An 18,966-nucleotide genomic window follows, 5' to 3' on the forward strand; every position below is an offset into this window, starting at 1 on the left:
ATTGATCTAAGGTGCCTTAGTTAACTTGAGGCACTTCATATCAACCGGAGGTGCTTCTGATGCTCAAAACCGTTACAACTCAGATAAGAAGCTTAACACCATGTCAACAATAATTGAGGTTCCTATGGTGAACCGAGGTGCCTCTAATGCCACCAGATCAATTTTTTGAACATTGCATGGATAAAATTTTATCCACTTAGAGGCATCTCCAACTATTCAAAGCATCCCAAACTGTCGCATCAACAAAACAGTCACTTTGACCGTTAAGCAATAAATAGAGCCCTGAAGTTGTACTACAACTTCTGTATTTCTTTCTAAGAGTTCAACAATTATAAGGGGCTTCTCTGCCTCTGACCTCGGTCGAATAAGGAGTTTTTATTAGTGCTTTCATTGCCTTGGACTAGTAACATCCCTGGTTGTAAACCAAGTAAATTCTTTGGGTCTCTTACTTATTTTTTATGTTATTTATTTTTAAATTAATTGTGTGTCCTTGCTAAGTTAGAAAGCAAGCGAAATTGCATTTTGATTTGCAAGTCGTGTATTCACTGCCCTCTAGTCGGTCCACCCGATCCAATAGCAACAATCACAGAAGTATCAAATTCAGAGTTCAAGTTAGACTACAACTCAGCATCAGACTCAAGTCATAATAGCAACTCAAATGAATTAGATGATGAGGTAACAGACCCTTTAACTGAAAAGTTGTTTGCTATTGTTTCTTATTTGACTGAGACCCTAGCTAAATACAAGTCTAAAGTTAAGACTTTGCTTATGGAGGTCAAAGACCTTAAGAAAAGGACTAACTTAGACTCATTGACTCAGGTTAATCAAGTTGGAACCTCAACTCAGGTGTCAAATTTCAAGAAAAAGAATTCCAATTTGAAAATCTAAGTTAGTGAGTTAAAGTTTACTTTGAACAAGTTCACGTCTGGATCTAAATATTTAAATATGATTATTAGAACCATACATGCTGCACATAACAAGACTAAACTTGGGTTTAGCTTGAATCAAAATCATGTTTTTTTACCTTACCTTAGTCAAAAGAAATTTTAGAAACAAGATTGCTTGGATTCTAAAATCATGCTTAGTTAACCAAGTAAAAAATAACTTCTATTGGGTTCACAAACAATGTATACACGTGGTAAATGCTAATGTTTATTATACCAATCCTATTGCTAAATTGAAATATGTTAGAGCTCCAACGTAGGAGGAGTTAAACTTTTAGATCTGTTTAGATTAGGTTTGATTCTAACCATGTTCGTATGTTTTTAAATAAATAGCAATAGGAGATGGCAGCGGCAATAGGAATCAATAACAAGGGGCGGTAGAAAAAATTAGGTCAGAGAAGGAGAACTGCTCTGATACCATGTATAAATTAAAAGAAGAAAAAAATAACCATATTATTAAATCTTAAAATTGATATAGAGTATAAGGTCTTATATAGTTAAGTTAAGAAACCTAAACTCTATAAAAAAAAGGAAAAAGTTCAAATTGCCCTAAAAACTATAAACAAATAAATATATAATCTAACAAGAGATGCATCAAAGTTCTAGTTTTCTTAATATTCTTACTTGTTCCTATGACCAAGAGATTGAGCTCCTCTCCCCAGTCAAGACATTATTATACTTCTTGTATTCCTGATGTTTTGGTTATCATCCTCCCAACCAAGGGATCGAACTCCTCTCCCTGGTTGGGATATTATTGTACTTCTGTTATTCCCGGCTTTCTGATTATCATCGTCTCAATCAAGGGATCAAACTCCTCTCATCGTTAGGGACAATATTAGACTTATGGTATTCTTATTATTATCATTGGGCGAGATCAAATTTAATTTCTCAGTATTGCTACTTGCCCCTACAACCAAGGGATTGAGCTTTTCTTCTTGAATGAGACAAGGATTGGTCTTCTGACACTCTGGGAATCCACTTTATTATTATTATTATTATTATTATTATTATTATTATTATTATTATTATTATACCCATGATCACGAAATCCGTCACCTCTTCTTGGTCGAGACAGTACCAATCTTCCCGAATACTAATATTCTTGGCCTTTTGATTATTATCATCATGACCGAGGATAGAGTACTTCTCCTGATCAATGTAGTCACTTTTCGATTGGCCAAGCTCCTTTCCTTAGCACTACCAACACTACAGTAAAAGTTGGGATTATCGTCCAATATTTTACGTCCAAATTGAATTTGGTCGGTAAACATTTAAAATTACAGGCCAAAATAAATTTAGCCAGTAAATAATTATAATTGCCGACCAAAATTTGTTTTGGTAGGCAATTTTAATTTTTACCGGCCAAAGTTAAATTTGGTCGGTAATGTGTATTCTTTTATTGGCCAAAGTTTGATTTGGCCGATAATATTTAAGTTTTTACTAATTAAAGTTAGATTTAGTTGATAATATTTATTTGTTTAACTAACCAAATATATATTTTAGTCAAAATTAAATTTGGCTTATAATATTTAATTTTTTACTAATCATAGTTAGATTTGGTCAATAATTTACTAACCAAATCTATTAATATTTACTTTTGTACTAACCAAATTTACTTGGTTATAAATTTCTACGGGCCAAAATTAGATTTGACAGTAATATTTAATTTTTTACTAACTAAATTTAGATTTAACATGTAATATTTAATTTTTTTTATTAGTCAAATTTATTTGGTCGGTAATGAACTTCCTCTCTGCATCTAAAGTTAGATTTGACTAATCAAAGATCCCTATCAATATTTTATTAGTCAAAATTTATTTGGGAGATAATATTTATTTTTTTTACTAATCAAAGATATATTAGTCATTTTAATTTTTTAAAACCCAAAGTTATATTTGTCTAGGAAATTATAATTTTATTATGACTAAAGTTATATTTGACTAGTAATTTTTAACTAGAGGTGTAATTAAATCGAATTGAGTTGAACAGTAAAAGGTTGGAGCTCGATTCCATTACTTTTTTCCTAAGCTCAAGCTCCACTTGAGTATATAATTCGATTCGAGTTTTAATTTTATATTATATGATATTATATATATAAAGTCTCTTTACGAATTTGTTCACATTTAAAATAATTCATTTTAAAATATAGTCAATAATTATATTAATTTTGATTGCTAAAAAATTTTTAAATATCATCCAATTTTTTAGTGATTTCTTTTTAATATTTGAATAATATTTATATTAATATTAGCCAGTAAAAAATTTAAAAAATATCAAGTAGAATTTAGTTTGATATACTTTTAGAAAATTTTTACTATTTAAATTTTTATTTTTTACAATTTTATGATAAATTTTAATGAGATTATGGATAAAAATTTAATAAATAATTATTATAATAGATAATAATCAATTTTTAAGTCAACCAATAATTATATTATTATAAACCTATTTTCTTTCTTTTTTTTAATTTTTCATGTTAACATTTATTTGATCTTTATTTACACTTTACTTTATCAACAGAAAAACCTTCATCTTCCTCACCAAAATACAACTTTTCATTCCTTGTCTTTATTTACACCTTCCTACTGCTTCTCAACAAAAATCCTACATCTTCCTCATAAAAAACCTGAGCTTTTATTTCCGTCACTACTTTCCTTCCTCTTCCCTTCCTCACACGTGCCCGGACATTGTTGCCGCAGTAGCCACCCAATAACTGATGGTGACGCCACATCCCTCTGTCACATATTGCACTTCACTTCATCACACTCCTTTTTTTTTTTCTCGCAATGTTAGTGAGTTGTCTATCCAATACATTTTCTCAATATCCCTTTGACTTCAACGTATATAGGAATATTCTTCCATGTTCGTATTATAATCAATTTCTTTCACTTTTTTTTTTAACAAATATCACTTTAGCTTTCATCTGTATTAGTCATCACCTATTTTTAAACTGCATCGGCAAAACTGTAGTTAGTGAGTTTCTCCATGGATTTGATCTTTTTCCCCCTTCATAGCGAGTGTATTATAAGTTCATTTAGTGTATAATTAATAATCAATTTTTTTCCAACTTCAATATTTATCTATTTTTAGTTCAAGAAATTGGATATAATTGTATTCATTGACCCACTAATTATTTGACTAATAAATACACCTCATTCAAGAAGACTTTTGTGATCTATCCACGATAATATGAAAGTTAAAAACTAAAAAACAGATTGTAGGTAGTTAGTGCTTAACTAGATGATTTTTTTTTTTATTAACTTAATTAATGTTTGCTAAATATAAAAAAAAAATCTAAAACGATGTTATCCCTGATTGAGCACAGAAGATATATTACATTTTGGTTGTACCCTTTGGAGTATTAAATAATTGGAATTCAAAAAGAGTCAAGTTTAGTCTCAGTCTTGACTAATATTTATATTATAGTATATTTTTCAAGTTTTTTCCCCAGTGTTTGCCAATTTTTTTCATTATGTCTTATTCTTATAGTATTTTGGAAGAATTTTCTTACTTTTGATTCATGTTTTCTCTATAGTTTAGCCTAATTCTTTACTGTTTAATTTTCATGATCTCCTTCCCCGATGTTATTTTTTATTATTATTTAGATATGCATCCCCGATTATTGAGCATGCTTATATCTATATACAATTTTTCAATCTTTTTATTTAAATTAAATTATTAACCTACTTAAGTCTTTTTTTAAAAAAATACAAATGTCACCCAAACCACTTCACTTACAAACTAGTTTAACCATATCACCTAAGCAATCCTCTATTCCTATTGATGTTGGATTTTCGCAAACAACACCTAACGCTACAACCACATTAGTTCTTCCTCCATCTATTGGTCATCTAAATTTATCAACTATGATTCCAAGCTTTTCACGACAAGGTATATGTTCACATTTGAATTAAATTCTATTAACTATTTAATATTTGTATATTTTTTGAACTGGTCCAAGAATTAATAGTTTTTAATTTATTTTTTTTATATGTCGTCATGCACATTCATCGTCCCAGTCATCTAAGGGGTTTTCACATCCACATCGTATAGACATAGTAAACTAGACAAGAGAGGGAAAAAAAATTACTGTGACATCAAAATCAATTTATGGTAGGCCAACGGGCTTGATAGCCAGTATATTTACTACTAAACTTGGTGCATTGGTACACAATTTCTTACCATTTACATACAAAAGTTATAAGAAAGTCTTGGAGCCAGATAAAATTCAACTAATTCAATGCATTCAAGTAATATTTTTAAAATAAATTATTTACAATAATTTCCTTTTTAATAAATTATTGAACTAATTTTTATTATTTATTGGTCTGTGTTTGAGTTTCAAGGTTGTGATGATGTAGAGGTTTGTCTTTTGAAATTGATGAGGAAATCATATTCTACTCAATTGAATGGCATCAAGAGTATAACAAATTTCTAGCTAGTTGAATTTTAGACCAAAAAATAAAGCCGAATAATTTATCATCACAAGAAGTATGGACATTTTTATGTAATTATTGGGAGTCTGAAGAATTTAAGGTGATTTATTTTATTTTATTATAATCTTTTCAATTTACAATCTTAATTTTATCATATGATAGTTACTGATTATTGGTTATATTTTTTTTATATAAAATTTCTTCAAGAAATAAAAGAAATCGTGTAAAACTTTTGTTTAATCATCACGGGCTCTAGACCAGTGGTTCAACATATAAAAGATGTAAGCTAAATAAGAATTAATTATATAATTATATGTTTGATTCTATATAAATATTTCTGTTTATTTTTTATTTTTACTAATGACATGATGCTTATTTTTTTAATAAAATTACAAAGGGCACTTGAGCCTTGACGTCGATATTATTGCATAGAGGAGATTGGGTGGACAAGCGTGCTTGCAAAAGAGTAATATGTAAGTCATAATTTAATAATTATTTTTTCATATTTGTATTTTATTTTTCGTATGATAAGTTTTTTATATTCATATATATTTGTTTAATAGAAAATGATGATCACCCACTACCAGGGACGGATCCCAGATTTAGAAGTGTACTGGGTTAATCCTGACTTAATTAAGTAGGCTAAGAATTTCATAGAAAGGTTTGAATTTATTTTGCACGATTATGTTATCATCTCATTGTAGAAGAGAATTTCACATAATCATCTCATTGTAGAAGAGAATTTCATTGTCAAACATGAAGTGATCGAATGCTACGGTTAAAATCTAAATCTATTAGGCAGGCAGAGATAAAAATTATATTATTTAAATTGGAGTTTTTTTATATTTTATTTGATTAAATTATAATCGAACTGAATATATAGATTGATTCGGTGATTTAAAATGACTTAGCTATTTTTAACGAATATTTTTTTAGTCTTCTCTCTCCACACAGTAGCCACTGCCACTCTCATCGCCTCATACTTATGTTTCGATAATTTATCAAAAGATGTACTAAGTTTAATGTATTTACCAAAAGGCGCATCATGGTTTTGTATTTACCAAAAGGCGGAGTTTACCAAAATCAATTCCCAGATTACCCCACTGGCTAACCTGGCAACCACCTTTTTCAAACATATTTTTCGAAGCATCCAAACCGAAATTAGAATTGAAAAATAATTTGTGGTTCGGATGCACGTCTTCTCACCGTCTCTCTCCCTCCATCCCTTTGTGTGGTGTTATAAACTTGAAAGAAAAAAGAAATATGAACCCTGCGCTTGCCATTATTGCTCGTGGTGGTTGGCGGGATTGCAATAGACCAGTTAGGTTTATGGCATAATTGCGTAAGAGTTGTTAAAGGAGACCAAGGACAAATTAAGTTAAGAACGTCAGCCGAGAAGGGCAAACTTCTTGCAAGAGGGAAATTAGTAGAAGCATACATTTAAAGATTTAGACATGTATGTATTGATTTTTTTACTGTAAATTAAGGTAGTGAAGGTAAATAAAAATGACACTATTGGTGGGCAGGGTGGCAGCAAAAAGTATTTTTATAGTTAATTTTGGTTGTGTGGGGAATAATATTCAACAACACCTGAATTATGATGTAATAGAAGACTTAATCGATTTAAGTCATGTTAGTTTTTGACGTTGATAGTTAAGTTTGGCCAAAAATTGTTTATTTATGGTTTAGGGTTTAGTCAGTGGTGGTCCTAGTTTACAAGAAATATTTGCTTCAAAAGGGGTCTGATATCTATGATATCAGGCCCACCTTGGGCCTGATATCGATAACATGTTATGTGGTTAAAACTTTGCTTTTACATCAGACCCTTCCTAGTTTGAGCAAAATTACAATTTAACTACAGCAATAGATTATGTAGTTGCAAATTTACTAAAATAGTTTGTAATTTATTTATTAGGGATGATCATATAACTAACGAAATTCTATCTGAGATATAGAATACTCTTGATGCAAATTCTAGCATTGGACATGCAGATAATGTAGGAGAAGTATCCAGAACAAATATTCCATCATCTTCACAGTATAGTTGTGTGCATAACACAAATAGAAATACAAGCAGTAATTTCACATTTGATCTAAATGAAGAAACTAGTATTCAAGAAGATGAGGTTCTGAACCCGTGTGCAACACTTGTTGATTACTATGAGTCTACTTGGAGTGAGAAGGAAGGGTATTATAACCGAAATGGAGAGGAAATGCAATGCAATACATATGTACAAGAATTCTTTGCTGATGATATGCAGATTGAACAATATGAAATATCTCAAGAGCAGTACAGTGACTTAGAGGAGGAGTTCCCAATAGCTGATGATCCATATATTCTAAATTCTCGATTGCTCCAAAGGCCAATTGAAGAGGCAACAGATCAGCATGAATTTTTTGTAGGACAGATATTTCCGTCTCGACAAGAGTTCAAGAATGAACTTGTGAAGCATGTCATGGTTAAACATATGAGATATAACCCAGTTGACACTCGAAAAAATAAAGTAAAAGTTGTCTGCTTCAATCAACCGTATAAGTGGAGAGTAGTTGCCAGGGGGGATGTCGAGTTCATTGTTACAAAATATATAAAGGAACACCAATGTGGCACCACTAAGGAAAGTGCTGATCATCAAGCATGCTCTTCATCCTTTGTAGCTTCTTTTGTTGAAGAGCAATTTCTTGCTAATAAACAATACAAGCCAAGTATGATTATAGCAGATATAAAAGTCAGGTTCGGAGTGATCATATCCTACAGAAAAGCATACATAGCTCGAGAGAAAGCGATGAAGAAAGTTGTTAGAGATTATGATCAAGCATATAGAGATCTTCCACTATATCTGTGTGAGTTAAGAGTCATGGATCCTGAAACCTATGGCACTACACAGGAATGGGGATAATCAGTTCCAACGCTGTTTTTGGGGTTTTGGAGCTTGTAGAAGAGTATTCAGGTCTTATCTTCGTAAATTAATTGGAATTGATGCCACACACCTAAGAGGCAAATATCCGAGTGTGTTGTTGATGGCTACATCAATAGATGCTAATGACAATGTCCTCCCAGTATCCTTTGGAATCGCTGAAGTTGAATGTGGGTCTGCATGGGAGTGGTTTCTGGATCATACGAAGAGATTCTTTAATGTTGATCCAGAGTCAATGAGTATAGTATCAGATAGACATCGTGGCATTATAGCAGCAGTTAGGAAAGTCTACCCTACTGCCCATCATGCTTTTTGTTGCCACCATATGTCTTGCAATATGGTAACAGATACTGGCAGTAGGTCAGGTTTAGGGTTGTTTTGGGCAGCTGCTCGAGCAAACACAACACTACAATATGATCTCAAAATGCAGTCCATGCTTAAAAAACATCCAGATGCTCATAAGTGGCTTCAGAACATTGACCCTAAAAGATGGGCTAATGCACACTTTAGTGGCAGAAGGTACACAATGCTAACCACCAATTGTGTAGAGAGTTTAAATGCTTTGTTCAAGGAGACGCGTGAACTTCCGATAAACAGGTTAATTGCTAATACCAGAAGAAAGGTAGCTCAATGGTTCTTTAACCGTAAGGAGGAAGCGTCGAAATGATATGTTGCGTTGACACCTCATGCTACCAAAGAAATGCAATCAAGGAGGGAGAAAGCTAGACGATATAAAGTCCACCCCTACTCTCAATCCGAAATGGAAGTAGAGACATGGGGTGCTTCATACATTGTTGATTTGGAGAGAAATTATTGTAACTGTGGGGAGTTTCAAATTTCAGGATTGCCTTGCTCACATGCAAATGTCGTCATAATTCACCGAAACATGGATACACTCCCATATTGTGAGCATTATTTTCATTCACATAATTGGAAAACAACACACATGGATCGTATTTACCCATGTCGAAGCAAGAAATTTTGGCCTAGGGGAGTCAACAACATTATAGTGCTATGTTCCCGTAGCCTTGTACAGCCTGGTAGGCGAAAGAAGGCAAGGATCGAGTCGAAACATAATGGGAAAGTAAAAATCAAATACAACAGGTGCAAACAACTGGGCCATAATCGGAGGACCTGTAGAATGCCGCCAGCCCCTGGTTCTTGACTGAATTGTAAATTGGAGGAGTTGAGCCATATGTTTTGTATGAAGTACATAAATAGGTTTGTAAGAAAAACAGTTGTTAAAAGTGATGTTTCTGTTATATAGGTTTATAGAGTATTTAGTTTGTGTTACAGTGTTATGGTAGGTATGAGAAGTGTAAACCATCACCTGCAAGGCAGAAATAATACTTCACACCATATCTCCATTGTGTAAAATAAAAATGTGATACATTTCAATTCAACAGGAAGGGGTTCGTAATTTCAAAGTCACGTAAATATGTAGTGAAATATAGATGTGTTAAAACTCGCACAAAGGGATTGTAGTAATCCTTGCAAAATAAGATAGGACAGCAGTTCTCGGTCATTGAAATGAGGTATAAATATGTTTTGACACCAGATATACCATCTTCCCAGTTAGACCTTCACAGGGACTTGATTTCATGTAAATCCAAGTAGGGGAGGGCCATCAGTGGGTTTTGGTCAAAACCCACTGATGGACCTAGACACCTCTGATTGTACTCATTTCAGCTCTAATGGTATTCTGGAGTTGCAAGGACTCCAAATCTGCTGGCAAATCATTATTTAAATATCTATAGGTGTGGGCAACGATCTTCCAAGATGAGGACCACCAAAGCACCTTCTTCTCCTCCTTGCTAGGTTTGGCCAAATCAAAAGCTTCACCAAGGATGAAGAAAAACACCAACCAAACTCCAAGGGATGAAAGCTTTCTCTCCTTCTTCTTCTTCTTCTCCAAGTAGTATCCGGCCACCACAAGAGCTCCAAGCAAGAGAGGGTTTCGGCCACCACAAAGAGGAAGAGATGGAGAGAGGATGGTCGGCCACAACACCAAGGAAAAGAGAGAGAGAATAATAGAGGTTGTGTCTCATGAAGGCACCCCAACCCCCTCTTTTATATTCCTTAGCTTTGGTAAATAAGGAAATTTAATTACAATAAAATTTCCTTAACTTTCCTTGATAACAATTAATTAAGAAAAATTAAATAAAATTTCCTAATCAATTGTATATGGCCGGCCACCTCATGGAGATCAAACAAGACAATTTTCAATCAACAATTAAAAATTCCTTATTTGCCTTCGAAAATTTTAAAAAATAAAATTTCCCTTTAAAATCCCTTCATGATTGATAAAAAGAAATTTTTATAATTTTATTTTTTCAACATGTGAATAATTTTCAAAGAGAAAAAATAAAATATCTTTCCTATCTACAAATAAGGAAAGAGATGTAATCTCTTTTCTTAATCTTTTGTAGAAGAGATATTTTAATTTTAATTCTCTTCAATAAATTATATCTTCCACATAAGAAAATTTTAAAATTAAAATTCTTTTAAATTTAATGGGGGTCGGCCACCTAAGCTTGGGTTCAAGCTAGGGTCGGCCACCCATTAACCAAGGCTTGGCTGACCCTAGCTTGAACCACAAGCTAGCTTGGCCGGCCCCCTTATCATGGGTATGAAGGTGGGTATAGTACTCTATAAATAAGAGGTTATGATAGGGACCGAGAGGAGGAATTGGTTTTGGTCTTCCGATAAAATTAAGCATCCCGTGTTCGCCCCGAACACACAACTTAATTTTATCAATAATAATTCATTCCACTAGAGAACTATTATTGAACTACCGCACCAATCCCAAATTATATTTTTGGGCTCCTTCTTATTATGAGTGTGTTAGTCTCCCTGTGTTTAAGATGTCGAATATCCACTAATTAAGTGAGTTACTAACAACTCATTTAATTAATATCTTAATCCAAGAATAGTACCACTCAACCTTATCGTCATGTCGGACTAAATCCACCTGCAGGGTTTAACATGACAATCTTTATGAGCTCATCTTGGGGACATTATCAACCTAGATTACTAGGACACAGTTTCCTTCTATAATCAACAACACACACTATAAGTGATATAATTTCCCAACTTATCGGGCTTATTGATTCATCGAACTAAATCTCACCCATTGATAAATTAAAGAAATAAATATCAAATATATGTGCTTGTTATTATATTAGAATTAAGAGCACACACTTCCATAATAACTGAGGTATTTGTTCCTTTATAAAGTCAGTATAAAAGAAACAACCTCAAATGGTCCTACTCAATACACTCTAAGTGTACTAGTGTAATTATATAGTCAAGATAAACTAATTCCTAATTACACTACGACCTTCCAATGGTTTGTTCCTTTCCATTTTGGTCGTGAGCTACTGTTTATAATTTATAAGGTATTGATAACATCATCTTCTGTATATGGCACCACATACTATGCTATCTACAATATAAATTAATTGAACAACTACAACTAAATATAGACAATTTGACCAAATGTAATTCTTTATTCAAAATAAATATTTACAAAAGCTTAGGCTTTCAGTATACACTTTAACAATCTCCCACTTATACTAACGACTAAGCTGTCATATCTTCTGCCATACATCTGATTCTCATTCCCTCCACATGTCGATCGAAAGCTTTTGCTGGAAGGGCCTTAGTGAAAGGATCTGTCAGGTTATCTGCTGATGCAATCTTGGCAATGACAACTTCTCCTCGCTTCACGATATCTCGTATCAGGTGGTACTTGCGCTCTATATGTTTACTTGCCTTATGGGCTCGTGGTTCCTTCGAGTTCGCAACTGTACCGCTATTATCACAATAAATTGTGATGATTTTGGGCAAACCAGGAATCACATCTAAGTCCATTAGAAAGTTCCTGAGTCATACTGCTTCTTTAGCCGCCTCAGAGGCTGCTACATACTCAGCTTCCATGGTTGAGTCCGAAACGCATTTCTGCTTAACACTCCTCCATGCAATGGCTCCACCTCCCAAAGTAAACACATAGCCTGATGTAGACTTACTGTTGTCGCTATCTGATTGAAAATCTGAATCCGTGTAACGCACAGAGAGCAAATCGTCTGCTTGGTAAACTAGCATATAATCTCTAGTCCTTCTCAGGTACTTTAATATATGCTTTACTGCAGTCCAATGTCCTTATCCAGGGTTACTTTGATATCTTCTAACCATGCCCACGGCAAAACAGATATCAGGTCTCGTACATAGCATTGCATACATTAGGCTTCCTACAGCCGAAGCATAAGGAACTGCTTTCATGTCCAATATCTCCTTTGATGTCTTCGGAGACATCTCTTTAGATAGAGCTACTCCATGCCTAAAAGGTAAGAAACCTTTCTTGGAATCCTGCATGCTAAAACGAGCAAGGATTGTATCTATATATGAAGCTTGGGACAGACACAACATTCTTTTCTTGTGATCCCTTATAACTTTGATCCCAAGAATGTGTGCACAATCTCCTAAGTCCTTCATATCAAATTGTTTGGACAACCATACTCTTACATCTGATAATACCTTGACATTGTTGCCAATTAACAAAATATCATCTACGTATAGTACAAGAAATACCACCACGTTTCCGTTACACTTCTTGTATACACAAGACTCATCCGGACACTGAATAAATCCATATGACTGGATTACTTCATTGAACCGGATGTTCCAAGACCTTGAAGCTTGCTTCAGTCCATAAATGGACCGATTGAGCTTGCACACTAGATGCTCTTTGCCTTTTTCAATAAACCCTTCTGGTTGCTTCATATGGATGTTCTCTTCAAGACTTCCATTAAGGAAAGTTGTCTTGACATCCATTTGCCAAATCTCATAATCCATATGAGCAGTAATGGATAAGAGTATCCGGATAGACTTAAGCATGGCTACCGGTGGAAAGGTCTCCTCATAATCGATTCCCTCTTTCTGAGTGTACCCTTTTGCAACAAGCCTAGCTTTGAAGGTTTCTACCTTCCCGTCTGTCCCTCTTTTTCTTTTGTAGATCCACTTGCATCCAATGACTTTTACACCATCAGGTGGTTCTACGAGCTCCCAGACCTTATTAGAGTACATAGACTCTATTTCAGAATTCATTGCCTTTTGCCAAGATGCTGCATCTATATCTTGGAGTGCTTCGTCATATGTTCGGGGATCAGGTTCATGTTTACCCGGGATCAAATCCGAAGATTCTCCCAAAAACATTAATCTTTCAGGCTGCCTTACAACCCTCCCACTACGACGAGGTACTGTCTGTGGTTGTGTATCATGTGTGACACGTGTTGTAGTCTCTTGTGGTACTTCATCTTGTACTGTTGGTACTGAAGTAGACGTGTCCTCTCTAAGTTCTTCTAAAACAATTTTGTTATTGGGCTTGTGATCCATTATATAGTCTTCTTCTAAAAACTGGACATTGGTGCTAACAATGACCTTCTGGTCTTTAGGACTATAAAATAAACCACCTTTCGTTCCTCTGGGATACCCCACAAACACGCGAACTTCTATACGAGATTCTAACTTATCAGCATCTGGTTTCAGCACATGTGCTGGACTACCCCAAATTCGAATATGTTTTAGACTGGGCTTTCGCCAATTCCACAATTCTGTGGGAGTAGTAGAAACTGATTTAGAAGGTACTAAGTTCAGAATATACACTGCTATTTCCAGAGCATATCCCCAAAACGAATTTGGTAATTCTGAATAACTCATCATCGATCTAACCATTTCCATAAGAGTCATATTCCTTCGTTCTGCCACACCATTCTGTTGGGGTGTACCAGGTGCAGACAGTTGGGATTGAATCCCGACCTCTGATAAGTAATTACTAAACTCTCCTAAGAGGTATTCGCCACCACGATTAGACCGTAGTGTCTTGATACTTTTACCTAGTCGTTTCTCCACATCAGCCTTGTACTCTTTGAACTTATCAAAGCACTCGGACTTGCGGCGCATTAGGTAAATGTATCCGTATTTTGAATAATCGTCTATAAAAGAGACAAAATATTCAAAACCACCTCTTGCCTGGACAGACATAGGACCACACAAATCAGAATGAACCAATTCTAACACTTCTTTGGCTCTATACCCCTTGGCCTTAAAAGGCCTCTTGGTCATTTTACCTTCCAAGCAAGATTCACAAGTCAGAAAATTTTCCAACTCTAATGAACCCAAAAGTCCATCGGCTATAAGCCTCTGAATCCTACTTAAGTTAATATGATCAAGCCTTAGATGCCAAAGATATGCTTGGTTCATTTCCGAATGTTCTTTTCTCTTATTAGAATTAGAAGATGAGTTATAAATTTCCTTGTTTTGCATTGTGGGAGAAATTGGATTTAAAGTATACAAATTGCCAACTAATGCACCAGAACAGATAATCACTTTATTTCTCTTAATAACTACATCGTTACTAAAGGAAACTGAATATCCATCTAAAAACAGTTTAGAAATTGAAATTAAATTCTTTCTAAAACTGGGTACATAAAGACAATTTCTTAAAACCAAATTTCTATTTCTATTAAAAGATAAGTAGACATCTCCCACTGCAACAGCCGCCACCTTAGTAGCATTGCCCATGTAGACGGTAATCTCTCCTTCAGTTAGTCGTCAGGTTTCCTGGAACCCCTGCAAGGAATTGCAGACATGATCAGTGGCTCCCGTATCTACACACCAGGTGCTGGTAGATAACACCGCTAAATATGTTTCAACAACTAGAGCATGAGATATACCTTTGTTGTTCTGATTCCTAAGAGGACAACCCGCCTTCCAATGCCCTGACTGCTTGCAGATGAAGCACTTGCCCTTCGGCTTCTTCATTCCAGCTTTAGGTCCTGTACTCTGAGATTTATTCACTTTCTTTGCTGAACCAACTTGTTTTTTCTTCTTCTTTCCTTTCGGTTTAGAAGTAGAACCATTTTCAACATAGTGAATATGAGAATTGTGACGAAACAAACCTTCTGCTGCCTGAAGTTCTGTCAGTAGTTCCACCAATGAATATACCCTTTTGTTCATATTGTAATTCAAGCGGAATTGCTCAAAACTTCTAGGTAGTGTTTGGAGAATCATATCGATCTGGGTTTCCCCATCAATTTCTCCTCCAAGGATCTGTATTTCGTTTAGATAAGCCATCATCTTTAGGATATGATCCCTCACAGGAGTACCCTCTTGCATGGTGGCTGTCATTATCTTTCTCATGGCTTCTTGTCTAAAAGCTCGATCCTGATGACCAAAGAGTTCCTTGAGATTGTTCATAATATCATAAGCTGTTGGTAAATCTTGATGCTGATGTTGCAATACATTTGACATTGAAGCCAAAATGTAACACCGCGCCATCTCATCTGCCTTTACCCATTTCCTATGATATTCAATCTCCTCTTGGGTAGATTCACCAGTGGGTGCATCAGGACAAGGCTCAGTCAGTACAAATTTATAACTTTCAGCAGTAAGAACAATGTCCAGGTTCCTTTTCCAATTTATGTAGTTAGAACCAGTAAGTCTATTCTGTTGTAGTATGATGGACAGTGGGTTGAAAGTCATCCTAAGAATCACAAATAACTTTTGGTCAGAACTCTAAATTTAGAATAATATTGATTCCTCAAACAATACTATTTTAAATTGACCAACACCTCAAAACACCGTGAATTTTGTATGCCACGATAGTGTGGACATATACAAATTCAACATTTGTAAAAGGAGGGTTTTAACCCATTAATTTTATTATCTTATCAACCTAACTTTTTGACAAATAAAATTAATAGTTGGTATCCTTTGGTCACACAAATAATAACAGTGACTCTGATGGGGAGGATACTATTAGATGTGCCTAAGTGTATACCATTACTTGACACTAAGTCCATTAATAAGATTATGCCCCTTCCGATGGGGAATATCACACGCTCTTAATTAATTTCCTATAGTCATCCTAAATGGAAGTTTGTTCTAGTGATCCACAAACAAGCTCATCCGATATGGAGGAAGGCACTCAGAGCCAACGCGCAAGCTTGTTTGCATCACTTACAAACCAGTAATGGAGACCGTGGAATTTATTTAAAATCCCTCTCCCACTTAGTTATTTATAAATGAGGAATTTTAACTATGCTAGCCTACTAAACATGTATACTAACATGCACACATCACAATATAAAAGCAATAAATAGAAAAACTAATTTTCAACTATTATGGCTTTTATCTATTGTTGTCCTCCGTGTGTTGTCATCCCAAGCTGCTGCCATTTTTGGCCACCGCCACCGGGTCTAGCTGTCGCTTCTTGTTCCGCTGCGCCTCTGGTCCTCAAAAGGTTCCACGCCTTGCAAGATTCGATCCGCGACATAAATAGAATTTTACATTCTTCGATCCTATATTCCTCGAAGGAATGTACATGTAAACTAGATCGAACATAAAATAAAATTTACATCCATCGATCTTATATTCCATAAAAGGAATGTACATGTAACTAGATCAAAAAATAAAATCATAATAAAACTAAATACAGCTCCTGCTGTATTTTATAATACAATCATACACACACAATAAAATGCCCTTGACATGTCCAAGGGTCCAATCACACACATAATAACTATAAGCCATAATAGTTGGATCCTGCATCCACAAAGTTAGCACATCCTACTATTAACCTGCCTAAATTATGTATGACATGTGCAAGGACTCAAAACCCACTGATGGACCTAGACACCTCTGATTGGACTCATTTCAGTTCTAGTGGTATTATGGAGTTGCAAGGACTCCAAATCTGCTGGCAAATCATTATTTAAATATCTATAGGTGCTGGGAAAAAATAAAATAAAATCAATCAGCCTCCGTTGGGCCTGATATGCTTGGATATCAGGCCCAACGTTTGCCTGATATGAGTGCATATCGGGCCCAACGTGGGCCTGATATGAGTATCATATCATAAAGCATTATTCTATCTTCCCCTAATATAAACTCCAAACATTCTAACAGGGGCCTGATCAAAAAAATAAAATAAGATCAATTTTAAAAGTCACCTTCGATAGGGTTGAAAAGAAAAGCTGTGCACTGTTCCGTGCCAACTGGCACGAAGTCATACCTTCTAATCCATGGTGTATAAATTATGTTTGACACCATATATACCATCTCCCCACCAATACCTTCACAGGGGACTTGATTTCATGTAAATCCAAGTAGGGGAGGGCCAGCAGTGGGTTTTGGTCAAAACCCATTGATGGACCTAGACACCTCTGATTGGACCCATTTTAGTTCTAGTGGTATTCTGGAGTTGTAAGGACTCCAAATCTGTTGGCAAATCATTATTTAAATATCTATAGGTGTTGGGAAAAAATAATATAAAATCAACCTCCATTGGGCCTGATATGCTTGGATATCAGGCCCAACGTGGGCCTGATATGAGTGCATATCAGGCCCAACGTGGGCCTGATATGAGTATCATATCATAAAGCATTATTCTATCTCCCCCTAATATAAACTTCAAACATTCTAACAGGGGTCTGATCAAAAAAATAAAATAAGATCAATTTTAAAATTCACCTTCCATAGGGTTGAAAAGAAAAGTGGTGCACTGTTCCGTGCCAACTGCCACGGAGCAATACCTTATTAGAAATGGGGTATAAATAAGGTATTGATTAACCATAAATTTAATTTACAATAAATTTATATATTCACCATAAATTTAATTTACACAAACAGTAAATCATTACAAGAATAGTATATTACAATTGTTCACTATTTCTATAGTTTAAAGTTTTTGTCAGACATGATTTTATGTCCAAGTTTAAATCTATAAGCTCTCATATCAGCTTGTACAAAGTCTGTAGATCTCTGGAACATCAAACTCTCTGCACAGCGCATTATAAATAAAGCACAATCCAACCTACAAAACAAAAGCACAATCCATCATAAAAAAGCCAAATCAAATTATTATGGAACATACACAAATACTTACGATTTGCTTTGTGTGGGGCCAATAACTTGCATCGTTTTATACTCTCTCCCAGAGAATGGTGCTAAATCTTTATGTCATCTGTGATAGTATGACCAGTTTAGCTCCTTAAAAAACAACACCTACAAATATCAAACCATAGTAATTAATACATAAACAATGATTATTGGATATAAGAAATTTGTTACTTATAGTTTGATTAAAAACAGAAGTGTAATTTTATGTGGTGCCAAGAGAGTTATAATGAATTATTTGACGTTCCTCCAGGTCCATGACCATTAGATGCCAATGATCATCTTGGTTATGTAGAGGATAGAAAATATATCTAATGTCCTTGTCATCATCAGTTTTTTCAGTTTGTTTCAATGCATCCATGTGCATCATTCCGAACAAGTCCTATGCAAATAATAGAGCTATTTAGGTGACTGCATCCAATATATATTGTAAACAATTTACAATGAGATAAGGGACATACTCGGAATCCAACCCCACAAAATATGGATGGGTGGTATGGTGAGTTAGAGTTTTTGGCTTCATTAGCAAGAATATTCCAATAAACATTTATGCAATCCCCATTAGTATATTGCGTCCAATCAAATATTGTCATAAAAGATTGCATATCTAAAGAGAAATTATCATTTATCCATATTGGTTGCACCGTCACCCTACACACAAGGATACAGTCAATGGTATTTAATAAATTAAAAATATAAAAAATATCATTAAAT

This window comes from Zingiber officinale, chromosome 2A (genome assembly GCF_018446385.1).
Source record: "Zingiber officinale cultivar Zhangliang chromosome 2A, Zo_v1.1, whole genome shotgun sequence".
NCBI lineage: Eukaryota > Viridiplantae > Streptophyta > Magnoliopsida > Zingiberales > Zingiberaceae > Zingiber > Zingiber officinale.